At 53.9% G+C, this 9,457-nt stretch overlaps 1 long non-coding RNA gene across 2 annotated transcripts; it reads left to right on the top strand.

Annotated features, from left to right (window-relative positions):
- The first annotated feature begins 2,189 nt into the window (after nucleotides 1–2,189).
- Nucleotides 2,190–8,962, top strand: LOC132419771 (uncharacterized). 2 transcript variants are annotated; one of them, XR_009518242.1, is made up of 5 exons: nucleotides 2,190–2,378; nucleotides 4,120–4,304; nucleotides 5,953–6,135; nucleotides 6,370–7,046; nucleotides 8,083–8,962. It is a non-coding gene; the product is annotated as an uncharacterized lncRNA (long non-coding RNA). The 2 variants fall into 2 exon arrangements; XR_009518241.1 differs by having other exon boundaries at nucleotides 4,103–4,304.
- The last annotated feature ends 495 nt before the right edge of the window (nucleotides 8,963–9,457 follow it).

The following is a 9,457-nucleotide window of genomic DNA, read 5'->3' as shown; positions in this document are numbered from 1 at the left end:
AGGTCTGTTATACATCAAAACCCATAATAGCGACACACCACCCCCCTGCCCTAATCCGTCTTAAAGACCCCTCCAAGTTTCCAGCCAGGCTCCAATTCCCCATTTCTGAAACTCTTCTAAGGTGCTTACGACCTATTATCACCAGACTCTTAGATCAGGGGCTCCTCGTCCCCACAGACTCTCCCTGCAACACCCCCATCCTGCCTGTCCACAAGGCCTCAGGAGATTACCACCTGGTCCAGGACTTCTGACTGATCAATGAGGCGATAATTCCCCTCCACCCGGTTGTGCCAAACCCGTACACTTTGCTCTCCCATATGCCCCCATCCAATACCCATTTTACGGTCCTCGATCTCAAAACCCCCTTCTTTATTATTCCCCTACACCCTGATTCCTATTTCCATTTTGCTTTCACCTGGACAGATCCGGATACCCAGGCTTCCCGCCAGCTCACCTGGACGGTTCTTCCCAGGGCTTCCGTGACAGCCCCCACCTCTTTGGACCGGCTCTGGCGCAGGACCTCGCTTCCTGCCCTCTCACCCCCAGTATAGTCCTCCAATACGTGGATGAACTCCTCCTCTGTAGCCCATCTCTCAGCCTCTCAAAACAGCATACTGCTGACCTCTCAATTATCACGGCTCTCGCGGCTATCGGGTCTCTCCAGCCAAGGCCCAACTGTCTACACCCTCAGTAACCTATCTGGGAATCCACCTTACCCCCACAACAAAGAGCCTGACAGCCGACCGCACCCAGGACATCCACGACCTCCAATCTCCAGAGACAGCTGACCAGATTCTTTTCTTTCTGGGCCTGATAGGATTTTTCCGACACTGGATCCCTAACTTTGCTCTTCTTGCTAAACCCCTATATTTGGCTGCTAAAGAAACCCCCAAGGACCCCTTACCTCTCCCTCCAAGAACTTACCTTTTGCCCCTTTAAGAGTCCCCGCATTTCTTGATTTACAAAAAAAGAACCTCACAATTTGCTATGGCAGCCACCCAAATTTAACTAATGATGCACTCCCTTGCAACTTATCCCTCCCTGTAACTACGCCAATAGGGGCCACATCAAGCCTGTTCTTTAGGTGTAATGACTCCCTTACAAAAGATGTCAACTCATCCTCCCCCTTCCCATGTATCCCCGTCAGCCTTGTCCCACAACTCACATTATATGGCCAAGCTGAATTTCTCTTTCTTACTACACAACCATCTAGCCGACAGAAAAGGGCCACCTTTCTCCCTATGGTTGCAGGCATTTCCCTCGCCTCCTCTCTCTTGTCGAAGCGGGCATCGGGTGAGTATCCCTTATACACAGTGTCTCAAAGTCCAACGACCTAGAACAGAAACTCCAGCTAGCCATCGAGGCCTCTGCTGGCTCTATCACCTCCCTCCAACGCCAGATCACCTCTGTAGTCTGAGTTGCCCTCCAAAGTCGACACACCCTGGACCTTCTGACAGCCAACTAAGGAGGTACCTGCCTCTTCCTACAGGAAGAATGCTGCTACCACATCAACGAGACAGGGGTCATTGAGGTCAATGTGAATGCTCTCCGACGCTTAAAAGAACTACTCCAACGCAGGCAGCGACAATCCACCTACCCCATCCCCGACTGGTGGAGGACCACCCTCTATACCTGGCTGACACCAATCCTAGGCCACTTAATCCTTATCTGCATCCTATTCATGCTTGCCCCTGTTTCCTCAGGTTTCTCCTCAGTTGCATACAAGAAGTCTCTCGGGTGGCGGTGAATCAGTTGCTCCTCCACCCATATACCTTACTACCCCAGAAACCCCCGGTGCCGCCCTGCCCTAACCTACGGTCCGTTGGCTGCACGACTCCCTTCCGGTGCCCACGTATGGCAGGAAGTAGCCAGAGACCAAATGTCGCCCATTACACCAAAGAAGTTGAGATGTAAGGCCAGCAGGTCCGGGGAAGGGCCCAGAGAACAAGTCGGAACCCCTGCCAAGGAGGCTGATGCAACCGACACCCGACATTGCCACAACAGTCTTCCCGCTCCCCGAGGGGCGGAACTAACGGTTCTGAGGCTGATGCAACCGACATCTGACATTGCCACAACACCCGAGAGGTTACCAATAAAGGGCTGCTTCACACAGCAAGCACCTCACCTGCGTCCACCCCTATAAATTTTGTTCGCGCCCACACCCGTCCACAAATTATCTGGCCCTTTTCTCTCGGAGCAGTGATCCTCGCCTGGGAGCATTCCCAAATAAAGCTTGCTTAAGCTCTCCTCCATCTTTGTTCCCGTTCCTTACATTTTGTGCCAAATCCCGGGAGGGGTACACAGCCCCACAAATTACCACGGGGCCACTAATCCAGACCGGGGACCTCTGCTCACCCACCCAACCTGGCAGAAGTGGGGTAAGTCCCTCCTCCATTCCCCTTGACCCCCGGGGTCCCTACCCACTGGACTCCCTGTCCTTAACTGAGGCCGCTTCAGGGCCTCCTCCATCCTCCCTCCGAGCCTCGGGCGATTGTGGAGACGTCCCAACCGACTGACTGCTCTCCGATTTACCGTGACCAGAGACATATCTCTCTTTCTCTGTTCACCCGGCGACAGGCCGGATGTCATGGGGACTTCAGAATCCAAACCAGATCCTAGGACACCCCTGGGGTGTCCTGGCCAACTTTTGAAAACTCAGTATTTCTCAAGATCTCCGCCGCAGGCTGCTCATATTTTATTCCACCTAGGCCTGGCCACAATACCCTTTAGACAATAAATCTAAATGGCCTGCTGAAGGGACTTTCGATTTCAACATCCTAAATGATTTAGATAACTACTGCCTCAGGACGGGTGAATGGTCCGAGGTCCCCTACCTCCAGGCCTTCTGGTATTTACGCCCCCGCCTTTCCCTCTGCGTTGATTGTTCCACTTCCTAGATGCTTCTTTCCCAACAGACATCTCCTACATCCAAGCCGCTAATTTCTTTTGACGATGACCCCTCTCCACTAACCAACCCACCAGAACTCTCGCCTCTCCCCACTCCAGAGCTCCTCTCCAACCCCCTCCCTACCCTAGACTGGCTCCTCTCCCTCCTGAGCCCACCCCAGAGCCCCCCCACCTCTCCCCCTCTTCCCCCAGCAGCCTCCTCCTTGGCTTCCCCTTCCCCCGCTTCCTCCCCCTCCACCTCTCTCTCCTCGCCCCTCTGCTAGCCAATCAGCTCACACACCCGCTCTCACCACCACGACTCTCAAGACCCAAAACTTCTCTGTCCCTTAAGAGAGGTGGCCGGAGCGGAAGGATTAGTTAGGCTTCATGTTCCCTTGCCCTCCAGGATCTCTCTCAAATAGAAAAGAGATTAGGCTCCTTTTCTGCCTACTCTTTCCACGACCTCAAAGAATTTCGCTACCTCTCTCAAGCTTACCATCTAACCTGGCACGACATCTTTGTGATCCTAGCTTCTACTCTGACCCCCGATGAGAGGGAACGAATTCAAACTGCTGCCCGAAACGATGCCGATCAGGTCCACCTCACTAATAACTCTATGCTCGTCAGAGCCACTGTCGTTCCTGGCACCGATCTGGGCTGGAGTTATCAGGACGGCCAAGATGGTTGCTGCAACTGTGATCTTATGATCCAATGCCTCTTGGTTGGTAAGCAGGCTGCCTCCTACAAGACTGTCAATTTCGAAAAGCTAAAAGAGATAACCCAAGAGCCCAATGAAATCCAGCCGTTTATCTCAACCGCCTTACAGAGGCCCTACTCTGTACACCCTCTTGGACCCTGACAGCCCCGCAGGCGCAGCAGCCTTGGGCAGCCACTTTATCACACCATCAGCTCCTGATATCAGAAATAAAACTTAAGGGGGAGAGGACAGCCCCCAGACTCCCAACTGAGACCTGGTAAAAATGTCCTTTAAAGTCCATAATGCCCGTGAGGATTTGGCAGAATCCAGCAGACAGGCTCGGATGCACCGAAAGGTGGCCCTCCAAACCCAAGCCCTCGTACCACCCTGCGGCCGGCCATCTCCCATGGACAACATCCACGGGACCCGCCGAAGGCAACCCCACCAGGGGCCTGCTTCAAGTGTAGATAAGAGGGTCACTGGGCTCACCAATTTTGCAATTCCTGGCCTCTTTCCAAGCCCTGTCCTGGCTGCAGGTTCAAAGTCCATTGGAAGAGTGACTGTCCTATGACCAGCCCTCCCTCAGCGCCTCCACACGGAGAGCGAACCGACCCGATGGCTCTACAACTCAAACTCCTAGGAATGGCTGACGACTGACATCACCCGGACTCGAAGACCACCATCACCCTCGCAGAGCCCAGGGTAACGCTACAGGTAACAGGTAAGTCCATCTCATTCCTGGTGGACACGGGGGCTACCTATTCGGTCTTCCCTACATATTCCGGGCCAGTTTTTCCTTCCCAGATCTCGGTTATGGGCATCGACGGTAAGCCGTCCTTCCCGCTCCAGACCGGCCCTCTCTCATGTTACTTCGAGAGGCTCCCTTTCACTCATTCTTTCAGAGTCATACCGTCCTACCTGATTACTCTGCTAGGTCGTGATGTTCTCTTCCAATTAGGGGCCTCTCTCCAACTGGCCAGACTTCATCCTAAGGCCTCTTCCTCTCAACTCCTGCTTCCCCTACTCGGTCTGGCAGCGCAGCCCTCTCCCTCCTCTCTTCCTCCTCCCATCTCCCCCACCCGGATAGACCCCCATGTCTGTGATACGTCAAAACCCGTAATAGTGACACACCACCCCCCACCCTAATCTGTCTTAAAGACCCCTCCAAGTTTCCAGCCAGGCCCCAATTCCCCATTTCTGAAACTCATCTAAGGGGCTTACGAGCTATTATCACCAGACTCTTTGACCAGGGGCTCCTCGTCCCCACGGACTCTCCCTGCAATGCCCCCATCCTGCCTGTCCACAAGGCCTCAGGAGATTACCACCTGGTCTAGGACTTCGGACTGATCAATGAGGCGATAATTCCCCTCCACCCAGTTGTGCCAAACCCGTACACTTTGCTCTCCCCTATGCCCCCGTTCAACACCTATTTTATGGTCCTCGATCTCAAAACCGCGTTCTTTATTATTCCCCTACACCCTGATTCCTACTTCCATTTTGCTTTCACCTGGACAGATCCAGATTCTCAGGCTTCCCGCCACCTCACCTGGATGGTTCTTCCCCAGGGCTTCCGTGAGAGACCCCATCTCTTTGGACAGGCTCTGGCGCGGGACCTCACTTCCTGTCCTCTCATCCCAGTATAGTCTTCCAATATGGGGATGACCTCCTCCTCTGTAGCCCATCTCTCAGCCTCTCAAAACAGCATACTGCTGACCTCCTCAATTATCTCGGCCCTCGTGGCTATCGGGTCTCTCCAGCCAAGGCCCAACTGTCTACACCCTCAGTAACCTATCTGGGAATCCACCTTACCCCCACAACAAAGAGCCGACCGCACCCAGGCCATCCACGACCTCCAACCTCCAGAGACAGCTGACCAGATTCTCTCCTTTCTGGGCCTGATAGGATTTTTCCGACACTGGATCCCTAACTTTGCTCTTCTTGCTAAACCCCTATATTTGGCTGCTAAAGAAACCCCCCAAGGACCCCTTATCTCTTCCTCCCAGTACTTACCTTTTACCTCTTTAGGAGTCCCCATATTTCTTGATTTAGAAAAAAAGAACCTCACAATTTGCTATGGCAGCCACCCAAATTTAACTAATGATGCACTCCCTTGCAACTCATCCCTCCCTGTAAATACGCCAATGGGGGCCCCACCAAGCCTGTTCTTTTGGTGTACTGGCTCCCTTACAAAAGAGGTCAACTCTTCCTCCCCCTTCCCATGTATCCCTGTCACCATTGTTCCACTACTCACATATGGCCAAGCCAAATTTCTCTCATTTACCACACAACTCTCTAGCGAACAAAAAAGGGCCACCTTTCTCCCTATGGTTGCAGGCAGTTCCCTAGCCTCCTCTCTCTCGTCGCTGCAGGCTTCGGGGGAGGAGCCCTAACACAAAGTGTCTCAACATCCCGCGACCTAGAACAGAAACTCCAGCTAGAAATCGAGCCCTCTGCTGCGTCTATCACCTCCCTCCAGCAACAGATCACTTCTGTAGCCCGAGTTGTCCTCCAAAGTCGACGCACCCTGGACCTTCTGACATCCGACAAAGAAGGTACCTGCCTCTTCCTACAGGAAGAAGGCTGCTATTACATCAACAAGACAGGGGTCATTGAGGACAATGTGGATGCTCTCCGACACTTAAAAGAAGAACTCCAAAGCAGGCAGTGACAATCCACCTCCCCCATCCCCGACTGGTGGCGGACCACCCTCTATACCTGGCTGACACCAATCCCAGGCCCCTTAATCCTTATCTGCATCCTATTCATGCTTGCCCCTGTTTCCTCAGGTTCTCCTCAGTTGCATACAAGAAGTCTCTCGGGTGGCGGTGAATCAGTTGCTCCTCCACGCATATACCTTACTACCCACAGAACACCCTGCTGCCGCCCTGTCCTAACCTACGGTCCGTTGGCTGCACGACTCCCTTCCGGTGCCCACGTACAGAGGGAAGTAGCCAGAGGCCAAACGTCGCCCCATTACACCAAAGAAGTTGGGATGTAAGGCCAGCAGGTCCGGGGAAGGGTCCAGGGAGCTAGTCGGGACCCCCCCCAAGGAGGCTGATGCAACCGACACCCAACATTGCCACAAACAGTCTTCCTGCTCCCCGAGTGGCGGAACTAACGGCTCTGAGGTTGATGCAACCGACACCTGACATTGCCACAACACCCGAGAGATTACCAATAAAGGGCTGCTTCACACAGCAAGCACCTCCCCTGCATCCACCCCCATAAATTTTTTTCGCGCCCACACCTGGGCACAACTTCTCTGGCCCCTTTCTCTCGGACCAGTGAACCTCGCCCGGGAGCATTCCTAAATAAAGCTTGCTTCAGGTCTCCTCGATCTTTGGTGCCATTCCTTACATTTTGTGCCGAAACCCGGGAGGGGCGCCCAGCCCCACACATTACCACGTGGCTAGCCCTCCTGACCGGGGACCTCTGCTCACCCACCCGACCCGGCAGAAGCGGGGTAAGTCCCTCCTTCGTTCCCCTTGACCCCCGGGGTCCCTACCCATTGGAATCCCTGTCCTTAACCACGGCCACGTCAGGGTCACCTCCATCCTCCCTCCGAGCCTCGGGCGATAGTGGAGACGTCCCAACCGGCTGACTGCTCTCCGATCCGCCGTGATCAGAGACGTATCTCTCTTTCTCTGTTCACCCGGGGACAGGCCTGATGTCATGGGGACTTCAGAATCCAAACTAGATCCTAAGACACCCCTGGGGTGTCTCCTGGCCAACTTTACAAAACTCGGCTTTTCTCAAGATCTCCGCAGTAGGCAGCTCATAGTTTATTCCACCGAGGCCTGGCCACAGTACCCTCTAGACATTCAATCTAAATGGCCTGCTGAAGGGACTTTTGATTTCAACATCCTCCATGATTTAGATATCTACTGCCTCAGGACGGGTAAATGGTCCGAGGTCCCCTACGTCCAGGCCTTCTAGTATTTATGCTCCCGCCCTTCCCTCTGCATCGATTGTTCCACTTCCCAGATCCTTCTTTCCAAACAGACATCTCCTGCATCCAAGCCCCTAATTTCCTTTGACGATGACCCCTCTCCACTAACCAACCCACCCGAATCTCTCACTCCCCACTCCAGAGCTGCTCTCCAACACCCACCCTACCCTGGACTGGCCCCTCGCCCTCCTGAGCCCAACACAGCACCCGCAACGCTGCCCCGCATCCCGCAGCAGCCTCCCCCTTGGCTTCCCCTTCCCCTGCTTCCTTCCCCTGCACCTCTCTCTCCTCACCCATCTGCTCGCCAATCAGCTCACACACCCGCTCTCACCACCCCGACTCCCAAGACCCAAACCTTCTCTTTCCCTTACGAGAGGTAGTGGAGCAGAAGGATTAGTTAGTGATCATGTTCCCTTTTCCCTCCAAGATATCTCTCAAATAGAAAAGCGATTAGGCTCCTTTTCTGCCGACTCCTCCCACTACCTCAAAGAATTTCGCTACCTCTCTCAAGCTTACCATCTAACCTGGCACGACATCTTTGTGATCCTAGCTTCTACTCTGACCCCCGATGAGAGGGAACGAATTCAAAATGCTGCCCGAAGCCACGCCGATCGGGTCCACCTCACTGATAACTCTATGCTCGTCAGAGCCACTGTCGTTCCTGGCACCGATCTGGGCTGGAGTTATCTGGACGGACAAGACGGTTGCTGCAACTGTGATCTTATGATCCAATGCCTCTTGGCTGGTATGCAGGCTGCCTCCCACAAGATTGTCAACTTCGAAAAGCTAAAAGAGATAACCCAAGAGCCCAATGAAACTCCAGTCGTTTAACTCAACCGCCTTACAGAGGCCCTACTCTGTACACCTGCTTGGACCCTCACAGCCCCACAGGCGCAGCAGCCTTGGCCACACACCTTATCACACAATCAGCTCCTGATATCAGAAAAAAAACTTAAGCGGGCAGAGGACGGCCCCCAGACTCTCATCTGAGACCTGGTAAAAATGTCCTTTAAAGTCTATAACGCCCATGAGGATTTGGCAGAATAGAGCCGAAAGGCTCGGATGCACCGAAAGGTGGCCCTCCAAATCCAAACCCTCGTACCACCCTGCGTCCGGCCATCTCCCATGGACAACATCCACAGGACCCGTCGAAGGCAACCCCACCAGGCGCCTGCTTCAAGTGCGGAAAAGAGGGGCACTGGGCTCGCCAATGTCCCAATTCCCGGCCTCCTTCCAAGCCCAGCCTTGGCTGCAGGCTAACAGGCCATTGGAAGAGTGACTGCCCTACGACCAGCCCTCCCTCAGCACCTCCACACGGAGAGCGAACTGACCTGATGTGTCTACCACTTGAACTCTTGGGATTGGCTGACGACTGACATAACCCAGACTAGAAGACTCCCATCACCCTCGCCGAGCCCAGGGTAACGTTACAGGTATGGGTAAGTCCATCTCATTCCTGGTGGACACGGGGGCTACCTATTCGGTCTTCCCTACATATTCCAGGCCAGTTTTTCCTTCCCAGATCTCGGTTATGGGCATCGACGGTAAGCCGTCCTTCCCGCTCCAGACCAGTCCTCTCTCATATTAGTTCGAGAGGCTCCCTTTCACTCATTCTTTCTTAGTCATACCGTCCTACTCGGTTCCTCTGCTAGGTTGTGATGTTCTCTTCCAATTAGGGGCCTCTCTCCAACTGGACAGACTTCATCCTAAGGTCCCTTCCTCTCAAATCCTGCTTCCCCTCCTCGGTCTGGCAGCAGAGCCCTCTCCCTCCTCACTTCCTCCTCCCATCTCCCCCAACTGGATACACCCCCAGGTCTGTGATACATCAAAACCCATAATAGTCACATACAACCCCCCTGCCCTAATCCGTCTTAAAGACCCCTCCAAGTTCCAGCCAGGCTCCAATTCCCCATTTCTGAAACTCT

Source organism: Delphinus delphis, chromosome 2 (genome assembly GCF_949987515.2).
Source record: "Delphinus delphis chromosome 2, mDelDel1.2, whole genome shotgun sequence".
Classification (NCBI taxonomy): domain Eukaryota; kingdom Metazoa; phylum Chordata; class Mammalia; order Artiodactyla; family Delphinidae; genus Delphinus; species Delphinus delphis.
The sequence above is the reverse complement of the archived record's forward strand: the minus strand, read 5'-3'. Positions and strand labels throughout refer to the sequence as shown.